The sequence below is a fragment of the Sparus aurata genome, chromosome 3 (assembly GCF_900880675.1).
Source record: "Sparus aurata chromosome 3, fSpaAur1.1, whole genome shotgun sequence".
Classification (NCBI taxonomy): Eukaryota; Metazoa; Chordata; class Actinopteri; order Spariformes; family Sparidae; genus Sparus; species Sparus aurata.
This window is the reverse complement of record NC_044189.1, coordinates 18,411,512-18,432,677: the sequence shown is the minus strand read 5'-3', so window position 1 is coordinate 18,432,677 and position 21,166 is coordinate 18,411,512. Positions and strand designations below refer to the sequence as shown.

At 40.9% G+C, this 21,166-nt stretch overlaps 1 long non-coding RNA gene across 1 annotated transcript in view; it reads right to left on the bottom strand.

Annotated features, from left to right (window-relative positions):
• Positions 1-21,166, bottom strand: part of LOC115579435 (uncharacterized) — a 36,482-nt gene that overhangs the window by 13,684 nt on the left and 1,632 nt on the right. Inside the window, exon 2 of the long non-coding RNA XR_003983647.1 lies at positions 13,916-13,994. This is a non-coding gene — a long non-coding RNA (uncharacterized LOC115579435). The remainder of the gene's footprint in view (positions 1-13,915; positions 13,995-21,166) is intronic.

The following is a 21,166-nucleotide window of genomic DNA, read 5'->3' as shown; positions in this document are numbered from 1 at the left end:
TGACAATTTATTGCCTTTCACCTGCAAATTTCTGGCAGTGTATGAAAAGAAAAAAAAAGAACACAAAACAAATAGAGCTCTTTCATCAAAAAGAAAAAGAAAATAAAAAGGAAAAGTTCAAATAAAAGTGTCGTTTCTTCTGTATTAGAAGTTAAGAGTTCAGTTCCGTTCTGTGGGGGGGGGGGGGGTGTAATGTTCTCTTCATGTGACTACTACCCGGGTAGATTTTGTATTATTTTCTTATCTGTGTCAACAAGTGAAATGAGATGATGATGTCTGGGGTTCTTCGGAGTGAGTCCCACGGCTGGCCACACCGCTCTCCACTCCGTCTTAGTCACTTGTCCTTCCTAGCTTGCCACCGAACCTCTGCGGCTCGGAATCTGAATCAATTCCTATTCTGGCAAATAAAAAAACAATCTACACATAGAGAGTAGAAACATAACCATTAATCTCTATTCAATCACATGACATCATTCTACTTTCACGTTTCACTCTAAATAGCTTCCATATATATACCCAGATGCAGGATATACAGTATTCAAATAAATTTAAATGAGTCTATATACATTTACAGTACAGTATACCGTATATTACCATATAATAGCCGGGTTTCAGTTAACCGCCGGGTCCCCTTTAAACGCAGGGTGCAGGTGTATATTTTGGTAAATAACCGCCGGTTCCAAATAAATGCCGGGTCTAAGTAATTTTTTTTTAAAATCAAGGAAGAAGGCGTGACCACTGACAAGGCACGTTTTTCTTCTTCGCCTTATTCAAGTGTTATGCTTGTTTCAGTCAGTCATCACATTGACGTTCGCCATGGCCCCTGCGCAGAAAAGAAAACAGAAATACGACTTAAAATTCAAACTTTCAGTCGTAAAATATGCTGAAGAAAACTCGGGAGAAGCAGCCGCAAGACGTTTCTGCGTTGACCCGAAGAGAGTGAGAGACTGGCGGAAAAACAAAACGGAGCTTCAGCGTCTGTCTGAGGAGGACAGCAAAAGGGCCAGGCTGCCTGGTGGAGGGAGGAAGAAGGCGAGCGAGGAGCTTGAGTCAAATATGCGGGACTGGGTAATCAGCAAACGGGCACGCCACAAGACAGTGTCCCGTAAAATGATCAGGGCAATGGCGAAAGAAATGTACGCCACCGTGAGTGACGGCAGAGGTGAGGAGTTTGCCGCGAGTGTTGGTTGGCTGAACCATTTCCTCAGCCGCAACAACTTTACCTCCAGAAGACGTACAACTTTTGCCCATAAGGATGCCAAAGAATTCGTAGAGAAGCTAGTAACGTTTGTGACATTTTCCTCTCAGATGATTGAAACAAAGAAGATACCGGACAGAGACATCATAGCAATGGATGAAACGGCGGTGTGGTTCGACATGGTCAGGTCCACTACTGTGGAGACACGTGGGGTCCGCAGTGTCCCTTTGAAAACTACAGGCCACGAGAAGAGCCACTTGACTGTCGTTCTTGCGGCAAAAGCGGACGGGACCAAACTGAAACCTTTTGTGGTTTTCAAAGGAGGTGTCAGGGAAGTCAAGGCGATGCAAAGCATCGGTGGAGTGGTGGTAGCCTCCTCTAAAAATGGGTGGATGAATGACGACGTGACTGCAGACTGGCTGCAGAAAGTTGTGGGGAAATTCAACTTTGGTCCTCGTCTCCTCGTCTGGGATTCCTACCGATGCCACATCAGCCAGGCCACTAAACAAGAGCTCAAGCGGGGCTACAACATAACTACGGCTGTGATACCGGGAAGATGTACAAAATACATCCAGGCACCTGACGTTGTTTGGAATCAGCTGTTCAAAGCCAGTCTGCATGAGTCATATGACAGCTGGATGGCCGGTAACGTGGACAAAACCTACACCGCTGGAGGAAACCTGAGAGCCCCAGCTCGTCGCCTACTTGTCGCCTGGGTGCTTAAAGCTTGGGCGGAGTTGGATACGGAGCTGGTGAAAAAATCCTTCAAGGTGAATGTGTGTGAGTTTGTCTGTTTCTGTGTGGAAAAAGAGAGAGAGTGTCGTGTGTGTATGTGAGTGACAGAGAGACAGAAAGAGAGAGAGTATAACAGTAAATTAATATAAGTTTTTGGGATATTGTGCTTTAAGGTGTGTGGCCTGACAGTGGCAGCTGATGGCAGTGAGGACCATTTGATCCACTGTTTCAAAAGAAGGAGAGCCATGTGCAGCAGGGAGAGAGATGTTGGCTCAGGCCAGACGAGGAGAGCAGGAGGATAATGGAGAAGCTGAGCAGCAGGAGGAAGATGAGGGTGAAGAGTTTGAAAATGAACTGGTAGTTGAGGAGGATGATGATGATGATGATGATGATGATGATGATGATGATGATGATGATGAAGAGGATGCTGATGAGGAGGATGAGTGAGAGGATGGACATGGACTTGGTCTAACAGTTTTCTTGTTGTCTAATTCGGGTCACCTTCCTTCATGTTTTTTATATTCATGTACATGTAATTTTTTCTGTGTGTTTCGCAAAACAAGTTGCTGATATACAGGTCATTGTTGTTCAGTATTTGGCCTTATACTGTCTACCTTCCTCATTCAGCAATCTTTTACTGGTTTGAGGTTTGATTGAGTTTGTATGAGAGTGTTGTGCTGACAAAAGGAAAAAAATGTTTAACTACAGTGCTGTAATCATACTTTTAAAAAATGTAAATGTTGTAGTCGTACTGATTTAATAAAAGAATTTGCGTAAATGACCATATTTTCCTGGTTTAGCTGAGCAAGATTTTTGTAAGGAAGGAATTAAACGCCTGTCCCAAATTGTCGCCTGGTCCCAAATAAACGCCTGGTCTGTTAGGTGATTGAAACAAATAAACGCCCCGGCTATTATTTGGAAATTTACGGTAAGTATTTTTACTATGACAGATACACCATGAACTTACATCTTAACATAAATGCACTTATTTATCTTCATAAAGCGCTATTTATATTTTTAAACAGCCCCTTTAATCACTATTTATCTTTTTAACTGCAACTTATTTCTCGTTTTAACCTTTTTAACCATAAATGAACAGTATTAAATCTCTTTTTTTAACCAATATGAATATTTAAACAACTTCAGTGCAATAAACACATTATACATCTCAGTTATCAGAAAACAATAATTATCACAACCTGGCATCTTATCAACACAAATATCATCATCCACTGTCTCCATTTCTCTCATAAATCGCAGTAGCAGCACATTAGCTTACCCAGCTACCAGTTAGCACTCACGTTACACTTTACAGGAGCTAGCGCTAGCGGCAGCACTGTTCGCAATTAGCGATAGCATCGCGCTAACTCAGCAAGCGATCTTTTTAAGGTCAATTTACATGGTTCACCATGATACAGAGAGTACCACGGTGGGTTCAAACATTAGGAAACACTCCCGTAGCTCCGATTGGTTTAAGAAAAGTATTTCAAGGACTTCCGGTGAGGCGCGGCGCCAACATGGCTGCTTAGCTCTCGGCTCTGCTCTACTCGGCTCCCCTACCCCCATGTTATAGCCTTCATATGTCAACTAAACCTTGCCAGATAGTTTTGGAGAGGGCGACCAATAGATATGTCACAAGACCCGAGGCAAAACCCTCCTCGTTCATCGAAACAATCCAAAAAGAGTACGGCGGAGAACAAGATGGAGGCGCAAGACCTGAGACCGACCACACCTGACAACACGGCGTCCGAGCTTGCTGGCATCAAAAACCTACTGCACGGGATTGCAGCTGATGTGAGTAGTATGAAAACAGGCCTGGAGAAGCTACAAACCACCGTGGAACAACTGGGGGCGCGAGTGACGGAGGCTGAAACTAGGATCTCTGATCTCGAGGACGCTAGCAACAGCCGTGGGGCTAGCATAGACTCCGCCATATCAAACTTAAAGAAGCTCCAGGATAAAGTTACGTACTTAGAAGATGCAAGCAGGCGGAATAATGTGCGTGTGACAGGCATACCTGAAAACGCAGAAAAGCAGGATTTAAGAGGCTTCATGCTTCATTTGTTGGCTGAAGGACTGGAGCTGGACGTGGATGCGGGATTTGAACTGTAGCGGGTCCATCGCGTCGGCCCGATGCGAGACGACAGTCGCAGCCGTCATGTCCTGGCTCGGTTTCTGAGGTTCAGCGCAAGAGAAGCAGTTCTTCGAGCGGCCCGCGAGAGGAGGAGAGTCGAGTGGCAAGGCAACAGGATCTCCTTTTTTCAGGATCTTTCTCAGGATGTGCTTCAGCAACGTAGGAGGTTCGACATGGTGAAGAAACAGCTCCAAGAGCGCGGGATGTCATACTCCATGCTGTATCCCGCGACTCTGAAAGTCTCTGCAAACAACAGGTCCCACACCTTCACCTCGCCAGATGCAGCAGCTGCCTTCCTCACAACGCAGGGTTGAACACCGGAATATAGGACTGTGTGTCGGGTTGAAATTCATGAAGACTATTATAGGTATGTTGTTTAGTTATCCTCCTGGGTGTTCATTACAAAAACTGGACTCATGGCTGTTATTTCCACATCTGTCTCCAGAAAAGGATACAAGGTCCTTTTTTTCTTGTTTTTTTTTTTTTTTTTTGTTCTGAGTAGCCTATATACACATGTATGGGCAGAGTTTTTATAATGAATGTGCACTTTGTGGGCTGATGGTTGTGGCCTTTTTTTGTTTGTTTTGTTTTGTTTTTGTTGTTTTTATTTTATTTTATTTATTTTATTTCATTTTATTTATTTGATTTAATTTAACTCCTGGAAGACATAAAATGTTCAGCTGTGGCTAATAGTTATTATGGGTCATATATGAAAATACATCTATGTGATAAAGGGTTAAAAGATTGGGGGGTGGGGTGGGGGGGAGCCAGGGCAGGCCAGGTGCCCCTTTCATGCGGATGCACTATCGTAGTTTAGTTAGAGTTGGAGAGCCTCAAGTTCTGCTTTCACTCACTGTTGTCTTTTTTATATGTTGCGTTAGGGTGTTTTTTGTAAGTGTGGAGTTTTATGTACGTTCAGTCTTTTCAAGAGGGAGAGTTCTAACAGGACAGGAGACCTATAGGTATTCTTTGGTAATCAGTGGGTACATAAGATTAAGTATTAGTTTCATTATACATCTAACAACAAATTATGGGGGAACTGGTTAGACTAATATCACTGAATGTTAAGGGTGCAAACTCAGCCATCAAAAGGAGGAAGATTCTCTTGTATCTTAAACAGAAAAATCCAGATCTGGTCTTCCTACAGGAGACTCATTTGGAGAAGAAGGATTCGTTATTACTGCAAAGGGACTGGATTGGGAGAGTTCTTTACAGTGCCGGGTCTTCTAGTCAGAGGGGGGTCGCCATTTTAATTCGGAAGAATTTTAACATCAAAATATTTGAACAACAATCAGATGAAGAAGGGAGATGGATAGCTTTGGATGCTGAACTTTTTGGTATTAGGTGTACTTTGATGAACATATATGCTCCAACAGCAGACCTGCCAGGTTTCTTTGTAGATATTAGCAATGCAATTACACAGTTTGGAAATTCATATATAGTATTAGGCGGGGACTTTAACAAAGTTAGGGATCCTAAGGTTGATAAAACGTACAAATGGGGTGTCACTCGGCCCTCACAGGCACAAAAAGCAATTGATACAATGGAGGAGGAGCTAGATTTAGTAGATGCTTGGAGATTTTTCCACCCTTCAGACAAAGAATTTACCTTTTATTCCCATCCACATATCTCTTATTCAAGAATAGATTATTTTCTGATTTCAAGATCATTGCTTTCTATCACTGAACATACAACAATAGGTACTATCTTAATATCCGATCATGCACCGGTGGGGATGGCACTGCGTTTAGGCCAGTTACCCAAGTGTCGGTCCACTAGGTGGCGATTTAACTCATCCCTGCTCAGAGATGAGCATTCAGTAGAATTTATTAAAAGCGAGATACTGGATTATTGGGTGAATAATGAAGGCTCAGTGTCAAATCCAGCGGTGGAGTGGGATGCTTTTAAAGCTGTGATTAGAGGCCGACTCATCCAGCATTGTTCATATTTGAAGAAGAGATCGGTTCAACGTCTTCAGGAACTGGAGGTTGACATTAAAAAAATGGAAAATGTGCATTCCACTCAATCTGACCATTCCATTCTTCTTGAACTAAATAAATTAAAAGTGGAATACAACTCTATATTACAAAAGAAAGTCGAATATACATTATTCAGAACTAAACAAAAATATAATGAACAAGGGGAGAGAACAGGGAGATTTCTTGCACAGAGAGCAAAGCAGCAGTATGCTCAATCAATTATATCTGGGGTGCAGAATCATGGCGGTGACTTGAAAACAGACGACATGGACATAAATGCTATATTTGCCACATTTTATCAAAGTCTTTATAAATCAGACAACCCTAATACTCAAGATATTAGTTCTTTTCTATCCACTGTAAATTGCCCAACTCTATTACAGGAGGAACAGGACCGGATTGGAGCAGACATTACATTGGAAGAAGTTAAAAAGGCTATACAGGACCTTCAGGGTGGGAAATCTCCTGGGGAGGATGGCCTCCCAGCTGAATTTTATAAAGTTTTTTCAGATATTCTTGCCCCAAAACTCCATAGAGTTTATAAGGACGCCTTAGAGAAAGGCTCTCTTCCAGATAGTATGCAGATGGCTTTAATAACTTTAATACATAAAAAAGACAGAGACCCACAGCAATGTGGCAACTACCGCCCTGTATCACTGATCAATGCCGATGCCAAGTTTCTTGCCAAGATTTTAGCATCTAGGTTGGAGGTTTTTTTACCAAAACTCATTCACCCGGACCAGGTCGGTTTTATTAAGAATAGGACTTCATCTGATAATTTACGCAGGTTGCTTCACCTCATGTGGCAAGCTGGAAATGAAACAGATATAACAGTAGCTTTTTCGCTGGATGCTGAAAAAGCATTCGACAGGGTGGAGTGGGCGTTCCTTTTTCAGTCTTTGGAAAAATTTGGTATTGGTTCTTCTTTTATTAACTGGGTTAGATTATTATATTACAATCCCAAGGCATCTGTAGTAACAAATGGCAGGAGGTCTCCCCCTTTTCAGCTTCATAGAGGGACAAGGCAGGGTTGCCCCCTGTCCCCCTTAATATTTGCTCTGGTTCTTGAGCCTTTAGCAATTGCTATTAGGCAAAATAATGATATAATGGGCATTAAGGCTGGCAGTAAGGAGCACAAACTGCTTCTGTACGCGGATGATATTTTGTTACTGTGCAGGCGCCCATCAACAACTATACCTCATATCCTCACTCTGATCGACTCATTTTCAGGTGTCTCTGGTTATAAAATAAATTGGTCAAAGTCTGAAGCGATGCCCCTGTCGAGAGTCTGTCCACCTAGCATCAGGCAGGGATGGCAGTTTTCATGGCAGCCATCTGGCCTGACATACTTGGGTATAAAGATCACTCCACGGCTGGAAAATATTATGACAATCAATCTTCTCCCTTTAATTCAGAAAATAGAGCTTATATTACGAAATTGGACAAAATTGGGACTGTCACTTCTTGGTAAAATTAACATTTTAAAGATGATAATAGTTCCCAAAATTAATTACATAAGTAATATGCTACCGTTAAGCATGCCACACAATGCGCTATTGAAATATAATGAGGCCGTATATAGCTTTTTATGGGCGGGCAAAAAACCATATATAAACCAGACAAAACTGTATGCCGCTATTGAGGATGGAGGACTTGGCCTCCCCCACATAGCTTGGTATCACTATGCTTTCTGTCTCAAACAATTATCGAAATTATACATGTCAGCTGACCAAGCACCTGCGTGGGTATCTATAGAGAAGGAACTCACATACCCCTACCCAACCCAGGCCTTTATTACTCAAACTAACGATGTGATCCCTTATGATAACCCAATCCTTGCCTTCTCACAAGAGACATGGCAAGCCTCGCATAAAATCATGGGCTTAAATTCTAATTTTACAAACAAAACATCTCTGTGGCACAATAAAAGCCTCAGGATAGGTAAAAAAACATTCTCATGGACTGGTTGGGTTAAGTTGGGAATTGTTTATATTGGGGATTTATTTGATAGAGACCAGTTTCTTTCTTTTGAACAATTAAGAGGAAAGTACAAAATCTCAAACAAGGATTTTTGGAAATATCTTCAATTACGGAGTTGTATCTTGTCATACCTTTAAAAATTACCGCTTATATCTAGAACTGAAATACAAACCAGATTGGAACTGGAGGGGCACTTCAAAAGGAAAACATCTTGCTTTTACAACCTTCTAAGGGGGTCTCAGTCACCCAGTTATAAAGGTCTTAAAAGATGCTGGGAGAGGGATATAGGGGAAGAGATATCAGGTGAAACATGGGTGCAAATAATTGAATCATGGTTTAAAGTATCAAGGGAAATGCAGACCCGTTTGATTAGCTATAAAATTCTCAACAGAACTTATTGGACTCCATGTAAAATGGCACGGTTAGGACTTAGAAATTCAGACCTGTGTTGGAGATGTGATGCTTCTCGTGGTACTTTTGTTCATATGTTGTATTCATGTCCCAGGATAGAATTACTATGGTCTAAGATTATCTCCTTCATTAACACTGTGATGTCTTCTACTCTGGTACAACATCCGCTGCTTTGTCTATTAGGCGCGTTACCGAAGGGAAGTGGACTAACTGTCCACCAGATAGTATGGTGTAGAACAGCACTTATTACTGGATGCAGGATAGTGTTGCGACACTGGAAATCGAAAGAAGTTATATTAGTGAAGGAATGGTTCGATGAAATGGCCAAGATTGCTTCCTACGAACGACTTTGTTATAGGTTGCAAGATAAGGAAGAGTTATACATGAAAATATGGGGCCCTTATATTGCAGCATCTTGATACAGTGGCGGGTTGCACCCTACCTATGAACTCCTTTCACCAGTTTGCATTTACATGCATTTGTTTAGGTGTAAGTATGTTTACTGTCTCTGTCGGACTCCCTCTGTGTCTTCAATTGTTTGTGTTTTGTTTGTGTAGATGCTCTGTTGGGGCTTGAATTTACTACGTACGTGGGTATGTATGTATGTATGTATGTATATGTTTTCTTGATGAAAGCCAATAAAAAGTGAATTCCAAAAAAAAAGAAAAGTATTTCAATAAAAGGCATTTTCACACAACAAGCTACATCAACAAGCTAACAACAAGGCCTAGCCTCTTAGCATGTAGCAGCCACGCTTACCGGAGTTCTCTCAGGGGGCTCACACAGTGAAACGGCTCCTCTCATCCAGCATAATACAAAAGACTTGTTCCTAACAAGCAAGCGACCGGTTAGTTATATGATTCAAAGGGATTTATAATCATTTTGTGGCTTCTAAAATGTATCTTCTTACCAGGGCTCGTCAGCTTGTATATCGGTGGTTGCTCTGGTCTGCAGCTCGGCTCAGCGTGAGCACGCGCTGTGTGATCATGGCAATGAGTCAAGGGCTGATGCACCGCCTTGTGGTGGGGCATGTAAACACTACTAAATTACATAAATGGGTTTAGTAACCATGTGGGTTACATATGACTAATGCAACCACCCTGACCACCCCTTGACTGACTCTTTTCCCGTTACATATACAACTGGGGGGAAATTCAAAAAGTGATGCTGAATGGGTAACTACAGTGTCACTTAACAGTGTAAGACCACTAACCTGCTGTATTTGACACGTTGGGATAGAGGCCTAATAATAGTTATATAGAAATAGTCAATCTTCTCACCGATGGTCTTGCCTTGTTCATGTAGGTCATAAAGTGGCACCAGTATTCAATTGAGATTGTTTCATAACCACTTAAAGGTTCTTTATAGTACTCTTATTCTTTTTTTAATTGTGTGGATCTGATGGTGTAATAACATAAATACCATCTGGGTTTTAAAGGCACTGTCTGCTTCCGATCCAAATCCTTAAATTCAGCCATTGTATTTAACATGTTGACCATCATGAATGACCCTGACTGACCCACATCTTTGTGGTTATTGTGGCGTTGTTCTGTGTTTGTACTATATGTGGCCCTATGAGCCATTACAAAAAGGAAAGACATCTGGAACAAGGCTTGTCCTTGGCACGAGTCAAATTTACACCCACATAAAAAGGTAAATACCCTGCAAGGCTGCACAGATACAAGCTGCTGATTGTCCTTCCTATTACAGCTTTATGGAAGGTGTAAATCATACAGACATCACCCACCAGTGAGCCTTAACCGAGAATTGTCTACCTTCTGAAAATTATCAGCCCATACAGTACCTCCAAAATACCTCAACCAGTAAAAGACCCTATAAAGGAGTGGATAAGATGATGGAGAATTATATGCTGCTCACGTTATTTGTTGCTGCAAGTGGAGGCTTCTTCCAGCTCTAGTTCTATTTCAGAGGCAGAAACACTGTGGTGTTCAGCCTCATCCTTATTTTCAATTTTCGCACACGCGCACACACACACACACACACACACACACCCTTAGTGTATCTGCCTGATAAATGTGGAGTTTAGTGTGTGTGGCAGGGCAGAGGCTCATGGTTGGGGGTCAACTGCACAGTTTCGCTCTGTCTCATAAAACATCCACCTCAGAGAACACTGCTGCTGAGCACTGTGGATAACCCCTGCCATTCTTTCTCAGTCCTCCAAGGACAGTCACATCACTTCTGCTGCCTTTCCCCCTCATGTGTTGTCCAAGAACTTTGCTGGTCACTGACAAACAACCAAGTACTGTAGGGTTAGACTGATAAGTTGGTCTGGAGGGATTGGCCGTATGGTTAGGCTCAGGGTCAGTAAAAACTAGATGCAGTGCAAGATGCAAGACTTTCCATTTCCTTTAAATGCTTCGCGATAAAATTAATCCGTTATTTAGTTATATAACTGTTTTTGACAACCAATAAAAAAATGTAACCGAAAATACATACACTGAGACTGGAGATAAACTAAACTAAAACATCTTTCTCTCAGTTTTCCAGCACAGACATGAGTTGAATGTCAGTGCAAGGGTTTGGGCGGATTGATCCCAAAATATCGGTACTACCAATACTGCAGCTTTTGAAGATTGATTCTCATTAGACAGACACAAAGGGATACGTTTGAGTTTCTCTGTTCTATGTTTTGCCCATGTATTTGTATTCTTCTATTTGCATTGTATTCTGTGTCTTGAAAAGTTACAAAGGCGGCGAAACAGAGTCTGATCTACCTGAGTCTACCTCTATGTGAAAGGCGGTGCAGGGGAGTGGTGTGACTTTCTGATGTTCGCATTCTGACAGCTAAACAGATCCTTCACTGGATATATGGAATCTGTATGTGGAAAAGTCGCTGTCACCCTGACTGTTCTACCGACTCTTCGTCTCCTTGAAGCAATATTTTCCTTATACAATACATCTATCAATAATTGATCAACAAATCATTCAGTTGAATTTGTGAGGGAATAAACAATGTGGCTCCTTCAAATTTCTTGATATGTCAACAGTCCAAAACTAAAAAATTTTACATTTAGTATACAATGATGTAAAACACAGAAAAACAGGAACTTTGCATATTTGAAAAGTTGGACATGAGAACATAACACAAGTGGTTACCGAATGTGTTGCCAGTTAATTACTTGTCTATCTGAGGTTGAATGACTGTTGAATGATTAATTAAATGTTTTAATTTTGTTTCCAAAAACGAATTGAGAAAATCTGAAACTAAGACCTGAAACTATCAGAGACTTGACTTGGAACTCTGAATTAGTGTAAACTTGTAAAGTCTCACTTATCAATAATAGTCCTAGGTCTGTCCTTCTCCCTGATCCTCCGAGGCTGACTTATCACTGTAGGGAGTAAAGTCAGTGTGCAGTATTAAATACGAAGTATGCAGTGCCGGCCCAATCCTTTTGGGGGCCCTAAGCAGAATTGATTTTGATTTTTTGTACGAAAGTGGGTTAAAATGGGGGAAGGAAAATTCTGAATTTGGTAGATCTGATTTCCTGTATTCTGGTGCATTTTTGGGATGGCCAGCTGGAGAAGGCACCTTGCCATCTGTGTGAAAGATACAGATGTGGATGGGCTCTGCCACTGACCCAGAGGTAGTATCAGAGCCACAGCAGAGGCGAGCTAGTCTGTGAGAATGGAAAAGCCGGCAGCGTGGGGCAACAGTGTGTCGGTCTGATGGTGTTCACAGTCTGACAGCTACACATATCCTTCACTCATCTATCTATAAACGCACGGAATCTCTGTCTGTCTGTGTGTGTGTGTGTGTGTGTGTGTGTGTGTGTGTGTGTGTATGTGTCTGTTGGTCAAATATCTCTGCGGATAAGGATCACACTGACCCGAGACTTTCAACATAGCTGCTGCGTGGTTCAGTGGTGTGCATCTAAGCATGTGTTTGGACTGCAATGATACCGTGAATAAATTATTTCATAAATGCTTTACAAATTCCGCCGAGCATAGTCCACCAGAGCCAATCACTGCACACCGTGGCCACGTGCGCACCAGAGCCAATCACTGCAGAGCTCAAGCCCACGACGTACCTGAAGAAACAAGCGGATTTATACCTGCAGCGGCGCGAGCTGGACCGGGATTTTGCCGGCGGTTCGGTCCGTTCTGTTCTGTGCATCTAAACTGACTGTTGTGCATTAATGAGATTAAACGAGTCTGGTCCGAGTCTGTTGGGGTCTGAGGAGATCCGGAGACGCGCGGACAACAAAGTGGAATCGGAATCTGTGGATGTTCATGTGTAGCTAGCCCCTAGCTAGCTGCTAGCCGCTAGCCGCGAGCTACACGGCCCACCTCCCGAGGCGACGGACCGGCTGCATCTGCACGTCCAAAACCGGACCTAGGGTAAATAATGTCCGCCACGCTTTTTCGCGAACATTGTCGTCACGTTTGCTTTGTGTCTGGTGCAGGAAGAAACGGTAAAAACGGGCTTTTGTCATGAAAGTGTCCAAGCAGCAAGTTTGGTTGTTGAGGAACAGGAAGTTGTGGGAGGGACCTAGGCGGATGATTGACAGGCAACGACGGTCGGACAGAGATATTGAGAGTTGAGAGATTTGTTACATTTAGCGTGTTTGGAGTGTGTAGTTAGTGTGTTATGTAGTGTTTGGTGTAGTGTGTTTAGTGTGTAGTGGAGTCGGTTTTTCGTTTAATGAGTCAGAACAATGAGAAGATGCTGAATGTGGAGCAGGCAGTGCAGCTCTCAAGGAGTACAGGCAGACCTGAGCATTGCCTGCATTTAAATGTAAATAGTTACATATAACTTTGTAAATTTTTTAAATGTATGCACAAATTTAGCAAACAACAATTTATATTTGCATTATAAGTAAAAAAAATGGTTTGTTGTAAATAAGTTTATTTGTGGTTTTCACAGTAAAAAAATTAAACTTTTTCTACTCGGATTTTATGTTTTTTTTGTGATTTTAGGTCCATTGTGTTAATACAGTTTGTCAAAATAAAAAAAATAACTGTACAGTCACACATGTGAGGTTGTGTTAAAAATAATGACACCAAGTAAATAGTTTTTAAGGTGAAATATAATGGCAAAATCAAAAATAGTCAAAAACAGCCAATTATACCTTGGAATATCGGATTTCACAACAAACCTAAATATCCCTGACGTCCCACCTTCAAACACAGCCTCATTTGGCCATCCATGAAAAAGCTCCTTAACCTCCCACTTTTTTATAGGAATACACTTTCGTTACAGGCACTGCACTAGTCAAACAAAAGAGAAAAGTCACACACTTCAACATGCAAAACGATGTTACAGGACCAAACAAAAGTTATGTGGTAACTGGTAATGTCTTTGGCAACTTATATGTGGAAAAAAATACCAAAGTTCTTGGAAGAGTTTCCGTCCTACTGATTCTTTGTCACATTTCTGCCAAAGAAACAGCCTCTGTCCCCCCCAGTTAATTGGTGGTGATTATGTGATGTGACTCATAGCAAAAAACTTCAACTCACCATGTCTTTCTCCTTCCACTAATTAGTTTGTCTTTGTCTCCTTCCATTGTCACTTTACCCCAGAAAACTGCATCCATACCTGTGAGTGAGAGAGTCAGACAGTGTCCTGTTTACTGATGGTGATTATGTGATTGTTATTTAGAACAAAAAACTTTGTCCAGGATGCATGGTGGGCCAGGATCTCAATCACAACACATTATACCAGCATCCATATGATTATAAACAGTCGGTCGCTACATTCAGATGAACAGGTGGAAACCAGTTGTAAACATCATGATGTGTGCCATCATGCCTGTTTTGGTTCCGCAACGCCAGTGTTCTGTATTCTTGCGCTGTTGTGAAAGGGCGAGCCTTCATTACAGTGATAATACTGGATCTCTGTGTGAAAAGGGCTATAGTCTCATTCACCAACTTCCTTCTTTATACCCACAAGTTATAGCGACGGTGAACAAATGAAACACAATGTTACTTCTAGTAAACATGGTTTAAATGTTGTTGGAAAGATTGTACACAACTCAACAAAACGTATCACAAAGGTGTAGTAATTTTTAGACACTGATAAAAACTTAGAATGCTTACATATTATATCTTTAAAGCCTCTTTTCAGCTCATGTGCACATGTTCTTTTTTTATAAAAAAAAAAATAATAATACATGTTTTACATCACATATCCAGGTCATTAGTTGTGCTACAGCAGTGTCTGTCTGAAGATTTTTAATCCTTGTATCTTTGCTCTTTGTAAATTTAAGAGGCTGCAGAGTTTTTCATCCACCTTCTGCGTCTATATACACAATTTGTTTGAGTAAACAAGTTAGTGGCTTCAGGGCTTGTTTCAGAGTCATGCTGAGGTTAGTCTCTCTCAATCTTGTCCTGCCAGTTTGTTTGAGCACTCTTATTAAATCGCCATACTGTTGTAGCTCTCTCCATGACCTGCCAAGGATAAAAAATCTGTTTACTGTAAATTGCACCCCGCTCTCTCTCAAATACCATCTGCTGCCCGAACAGCTCTACACTCACAGTCTCTAAAAATAGAGCTCCTGATTGGCTCCTGAGGAGACGGGGGTCCACATCAGGCTTGAAACCCCTCAACGGTTGTTTATACGTCTGCTTTTGACTTATGGCTATTTTCATCTCGTCTAGTCCAATATTACATGCAAGGTAATATTGGACTAGATGGGATGACAATAGTCCAATATTACATGCAAGGTAGTCTGCAATCTCCTTAATGTCTAATAGAAATGGTGTGTTTCAGTAAGGTTAGGTCAGGTTTTAAAGCCAAATACTGACACAGTAGAGTTATTGACTATTTTATACATTGAACAGAGTTGTATTGGTTGTGGTGGTGTTGGCTCACATAACATCTGATGTGGTGCACACTTAAACACGGGATCCAGGGAACCGTTCCAACAATTTATTGTAGTCAGAGGTGGTTTGAAATGGTTGGATGGCGGCTGGAGGGTGATTTTTTTTTCTACAAAGGAATATTAAAATAAATATTACAGATCTGAGTGGTATCAACAAATAATAATACTAAATTAGGTTACCATTTTAGTTTACATCATCAATGCATCCACAGTTTGGCATTTCACTCTTTTCTCCTTAGCATGGTTGAACTCAGGAATCGTTTGTTGTACAAAACAGTCTTGTAACTTCCCAACAATGTATGCCATATCAACCAAACAGAATATCATAAAGCCCATATTAACTCACATCAGCTCTCCCCTCGTTCTGCCTGGAATGGTTTGGAGGGACATTAGGGAGTCACAGGCCCGAAGAGGTTAATGCAATAGCATCAAACTGATGCTAAGCTAATTGTTCATATTTATCAAGTCTTACGTAGATTCAGAGCTTAGAAAGTATTATATATGCATCCTCCATAAGTACACATAGGCTATACTGTATTATATTAAATGTTGAATATTTACTTTTTGTACTTTAAGAATTCAGATTAAATATGCATAATAAGAATTCCTTCGATTTATCAACTACACTGGAGGAAGAGAATGTAAGCAAATTCATTTAAAATGAAAAAATAAAAATCCATCCGATGGTACTGACCCAGACCTAACGGTGCCGTTTGACAAACAATTTGACAAATTTCACCACTCAAGTCAATTTTTCATGTAACAATATGGGACTACAAATAACATTTTTTCACAAGTTAGAGCAGCAGATATAGTAACTGCAGCTTAATAGCAGAGAAAAGACACTCTTTGATTGTAGTGGTGTTGAAGAATGACGACCACAGCATTTACCGTCTCAACTGACTAGTGTTCACATTACGTTTTTAAGCTGCTCAGTGTGAGCAACTGACCAGCTATGTATTAGCTATCTATCTAGCTGTAAACAGCCGCTAGCAGTGACTACTCCTGCTGTGTGCTTGGTTGGACTTTCAGTAGGTACAGGACATGTCGAAGTGTTTTATTTGTAGATAAGAAGAGGGCATTAGCTAGAAAAGCTGATATAGGTTGGTTGAAAGTGGTGACTCCAGTGTCTTAATGGCAGAAAATACTGACAATGTTACTGCTGTTTGCAAATGTGTTGAAAATGAAATGCTTTGATTGGCTGTATGTAAAGCAGGTATTTTTCTGTCTTCTGTCTCTGTCTCTGTATATATATATATATATATATATATATATATATATATATATATATATATAAATAAATATATATATATATATATATATATATATATATATATATATATATATATATATATATATATATATATATATATATATATACATATATAAATATATATATATATATATACACTGTAGCAAAAAACAAACTATTCAATTTCAGTTTAACTTTAAATGATGGCGGCACCAAGGGGAGGATCATTAAAATCATTGGAATCATCTTCTGGGGTCCATTAATATGAAGGCCCACATAATTATCTTTCATTGCACCCATTCTTGTTGGACAACCGGCAACAAAACCGGGACGCAGACATTACAGAAATAGAACTGTCTAATTGATTCTGCATGAAGTACCTTCTTTAAATCAATATCTCTTTTCTATCTTAACCCCTCTCTCCCTTGACCCATTATTAAATGCAGTGTCAACTCTGAATTATAAAATCACATTTCATCTTCTGATAAGGTTAACAGGATTTCAGAAAACACAAGTGATGATTGAATATTTTACAGTCCCCCTTAAGGGTGTGCTGCAGTATTAAAAAAGACAGATGCTAGAAAATGGCAAAATTTTCCATTGCTGCAGATAGCATAGCTTGTCGCAAAAGAGAAAAACAGAAGAATCCATAATAATCTTCCAGAGGCAGGGCCCGTATCTCCAGCTCTGCACATATTTAAAGGTCATCCGTGGTTTTACAAGTGGAGGTAATGGCGTTCCTATATATCTATGAATTGGCTGATCTGTCGCTAAAGGCTTGTTTATGAGAGGTTTGTTCCTCTCCACGCTCCTCTCCAACCACAGGGCTCATTTCAGCCACCATAAAATACACAATTGGTCCGATTCATCACTGAATTAGTGGGACGCTGACGGTTCCCCCCACGCTGCAGTATGATCACAGATTCATGTGCAGCCACGAGCTATTATTGTATTAACTGATTAGGAGAAACTGTCATCTTCAAGCTGATTGGAGAGATAGAGGTCTTGGGTTGCACTGATGCACTGCCTATACACAAACAGCTCCAGAACATCTGGTGTAGAGGGTCTGATGATGAGGCGTTCATGTGTCACAGAGGGTCTCACCTCTGCTCACAGCTCATCACATTTTGCGTTGCTATTAATATCTATTAAGTAAGGATGTAATGATACCAAAAAACTAATGGTATGATTTCCTCACGATAAATAGTCCATGATCTGATATTTATCACAATATATATAAACTAAGAAAAAGATGACTTTAACAGTGTCTGCTAATAATAAATCTGGTCTTTGCAGCAGTCATTATTTGTATATCATTTGTTTCAATATTTAACTTGAATTACTTAAAGTAGCCGACCATGACCTAAGCATGAAAGTAAAAAGTAGCTGTGAATTGTCTTTGGCAATAAACGATTGGACTCTGTACAAGTGTAAAACAATACAGCAGTCAGTGGCAATCCGTCCCTCCCTTAGGTTGTACAGCGGGACTACAAAGCACCCAGGGGGATGAGATATGGGAGGAAATCGGAGAAGAGGGACTCACAGGTCCCATCAATCTCCTTCCATGTTGTTGTCTAGCAGACTACCGGGGCTACAAAAATCTCTGTCTGGGTAACTGAGACGTCATTATTTCCTAACCACCTAACCTGGTTGTCTGGTGTCTTGTCTGATGTTGTATTTTCTTACAGTTGGCTTATAAATACAAACTGATGCTGATGTAGTGGATTGTGAGCCATAGTTTCCCTGCAGGTAAACAGACTGACAGCTGGCTATCGCAGCTGCAGTGTCTCTGGGCTCCTTAGGTGAATCAGACAGGCCAGGTGGCGGAGCAGTGACAAGACAGCCTGGTGGCAGCCTGCCTTGCAGACAGCAGGCCTGTTTGCTCCACCTTACAAGCCTAGAGACACTCTTGCACTGAGGAGGGGCTCTGGAGGAAGAGTGACCATGACTGGAGCGGCAGAAGACCAAGAGAAAGGCCAAAGAGATCAGTGTGAAGAGGTTTACCTGGGTGGTTTTGGCTCAGGAGGTAGAGTGGGTTGTCCAGAAATGAGAAGGTCACTGGTTCAATACCCCAACTCCCTTGGCTGCATGTGAAAATAACCTTGCGAAGATACTGAACCCCAACTTGCAAGCAGGTTGTGTATTGTATAGTGCTTTGAGTGGTCAGTAGAGTCCATTTATTTGAGCTTCTATATTAACACTTTAAGTCAAGCATAGAGAACACAACCAACAAAGCCAAACAATCAGAGTTGGAGTAGGGTAGATCTTATGAGAACAAGTCTGTCTTCTTGAGTATTACGACTGCACCCTTTGCTGTTCAACGGAACAACAGAATGATATGGAAATTATGCATTTAAACTGATTTCCCTGGTTGGATCCATGAGGTTTACAAGCAAAATAACCATGTGGTATGGTGATGATGTTGTCACTGTCCAACGATGTAATCGCTAAATGGATACATATGGATACATCCCTATTGAAAAATATCATGTTTGTTGAAATATTGAATACAATTCAGTTTAGTGGGTTTTCACTAAACCGAGGAACTAAGGCCTGGGTTTTCTACAGGGGGTCCGCAACCCCTAGGGAGTCACTGCAGGGGTGTTACCAAATTGTCGTTGGATATTATTTTGAAAGTTTTTTATTTTCACGCAACAAAGAGGAAATCTGCCAATGATTCCTTGTATAAATCAGGTGAGCAAGTAACCCTACCCAGACGCTAAATCACTGTGCAGCACTCATCCATGATGGTTAACTAGTCAGAAACATGTCAGCCAGTTATCTGTTTTATCATTAAGTCTACAGATATTCCTGTGAGCTGCAGTGGATTGTTTTGTAACTTATCAAAAAGGGGCTCTGAAATACCCTCCACCTCAGAACCCGACAGAGACATTGCAGAGGGTGAGGCTTACATTAGCCTGACTACAACTGCCTGCACATCTCCTTTCCATCACCTCATCGCAGTTCATCTTCAGTGTTCCTCTATGGTTTTCTTCCGTTGTTATTGTAACCATTATCTGTTTTCCTAATGCTCCATAATCATCCCTGATCTGCCTGTCTGAAAATGCATTGTACTTCCATTCTTTCCTTCTGACATTCTGTCTCTTCCATTCCAAGCATACGTCTATATTGGTCATTTGGAGTACAGCTGTTATGCCTATGGTGTAAAGACTTGTATTGTACGAGACTGTCAACTGAAAAGCTTTGCTATAAAATGTTCGCTGTAGACAGCGGGGGAGCACGCTGTCTGCGTCGGACATGCAGTGAAAGCAGCACGTCAACTGCCGCACAGCAGTCTTCTGTGAGGGTCTCTACTAATACAATAAGCAACAAAACTACTGTGCGATAGTGGTATTTTGGGCAGTACACACACCCAAACAGTGCAGATAAGTGTAAGACATAAAAACAGTGCAAAGTTTCTCTTTGAAGTTGGAATACGTTGAAATTGTATCTTTTTTTTTTAAATAATTACAGTTTTGACCAACAGAGAGATCAGCTCGATCTGCAGCTCTCATTGGTTTTTCGAAGCTGTGTGGTGAGTTTCAGATTATTATTTAGATGTCTCACAACTCTGTTTAGTTCAGCTCTAACTTCTCTCATAGCATTGTTTTACACCGCAAAAGGAAACAGTTTCTGGTGGCAAAGCTCTCATAAACCCAATGTGCACTACCTGCTCAGGTAACAGGCAGACACAGAGACTAGCTGGTGAACACAGCACAGCATTTAGCTGAGTTGATGGAGACCAAAACAGAGTAATAGATGATAAAGTTAAAGGATATTTTGGCTCTGTTGTGTAAGTAACTGTTTGCTCACATATTCGCCATGTCAGCTTTACTGGCAATGACATAGAGTGCTGCAGGGAGGATGTATTTTTGTAGGCTAACACGGACATTAGCATCGCCCGGGGTTCCCTGGACCTAGGTGATTTTTCAATTAGACTTTGGATTATTGCAGAAAAAAGGGTCCGTGGCAAATAAAAATGTAATGATACTTTTACACTTTTATGATTTGTAAAGCGCTAATAAAACTGCCAGAAGTAGCAAGCTAACATTAGACTATAAATGAAACACATTGTAATTCTAATTCAATTATTAAATAATTATTTAACATTATTATTAAATTTATAATAATAATAATAATAAGGATCATTATTATTATCATGGTCACATGAATTAAAAATAGATAAAAATACAAAAAATCTACAATAAAATGTACTATAAAATAGTCCACCTTAAAGACAGACTACTTACTAGATGAATCTTGTATGTGTTCACAATTTGATTGTGTTGCCCCCAAGTGACCGAGAAAAGGCTTGCAGGGGAAAGGGAGAGATGAGTAGTGTTCACACTTGAGTAGTGCGAAAGCATCTAGGGCCCCCACTCGCTTTAAAAAATCAATAAATGTGGTGTTCAGGGCCCTTCAAGGCCATTGCAAAAAAAAAATGAAATCTCCATCTCATCAACATGATGGCTTTAATATTCAAGGAAGCTGATGCTGATTTGAGTTTCCTTGGTGTCTTTACAGCAGAAGTCAGTGGGCTGACATTGAGGAAAAACAGCCATTTAAGCAGAGCGCGGTGTGGAGGACAGATACTGATGCTCAGCTTGCTGCCTGTGTATAATATTGTGAAAGGTC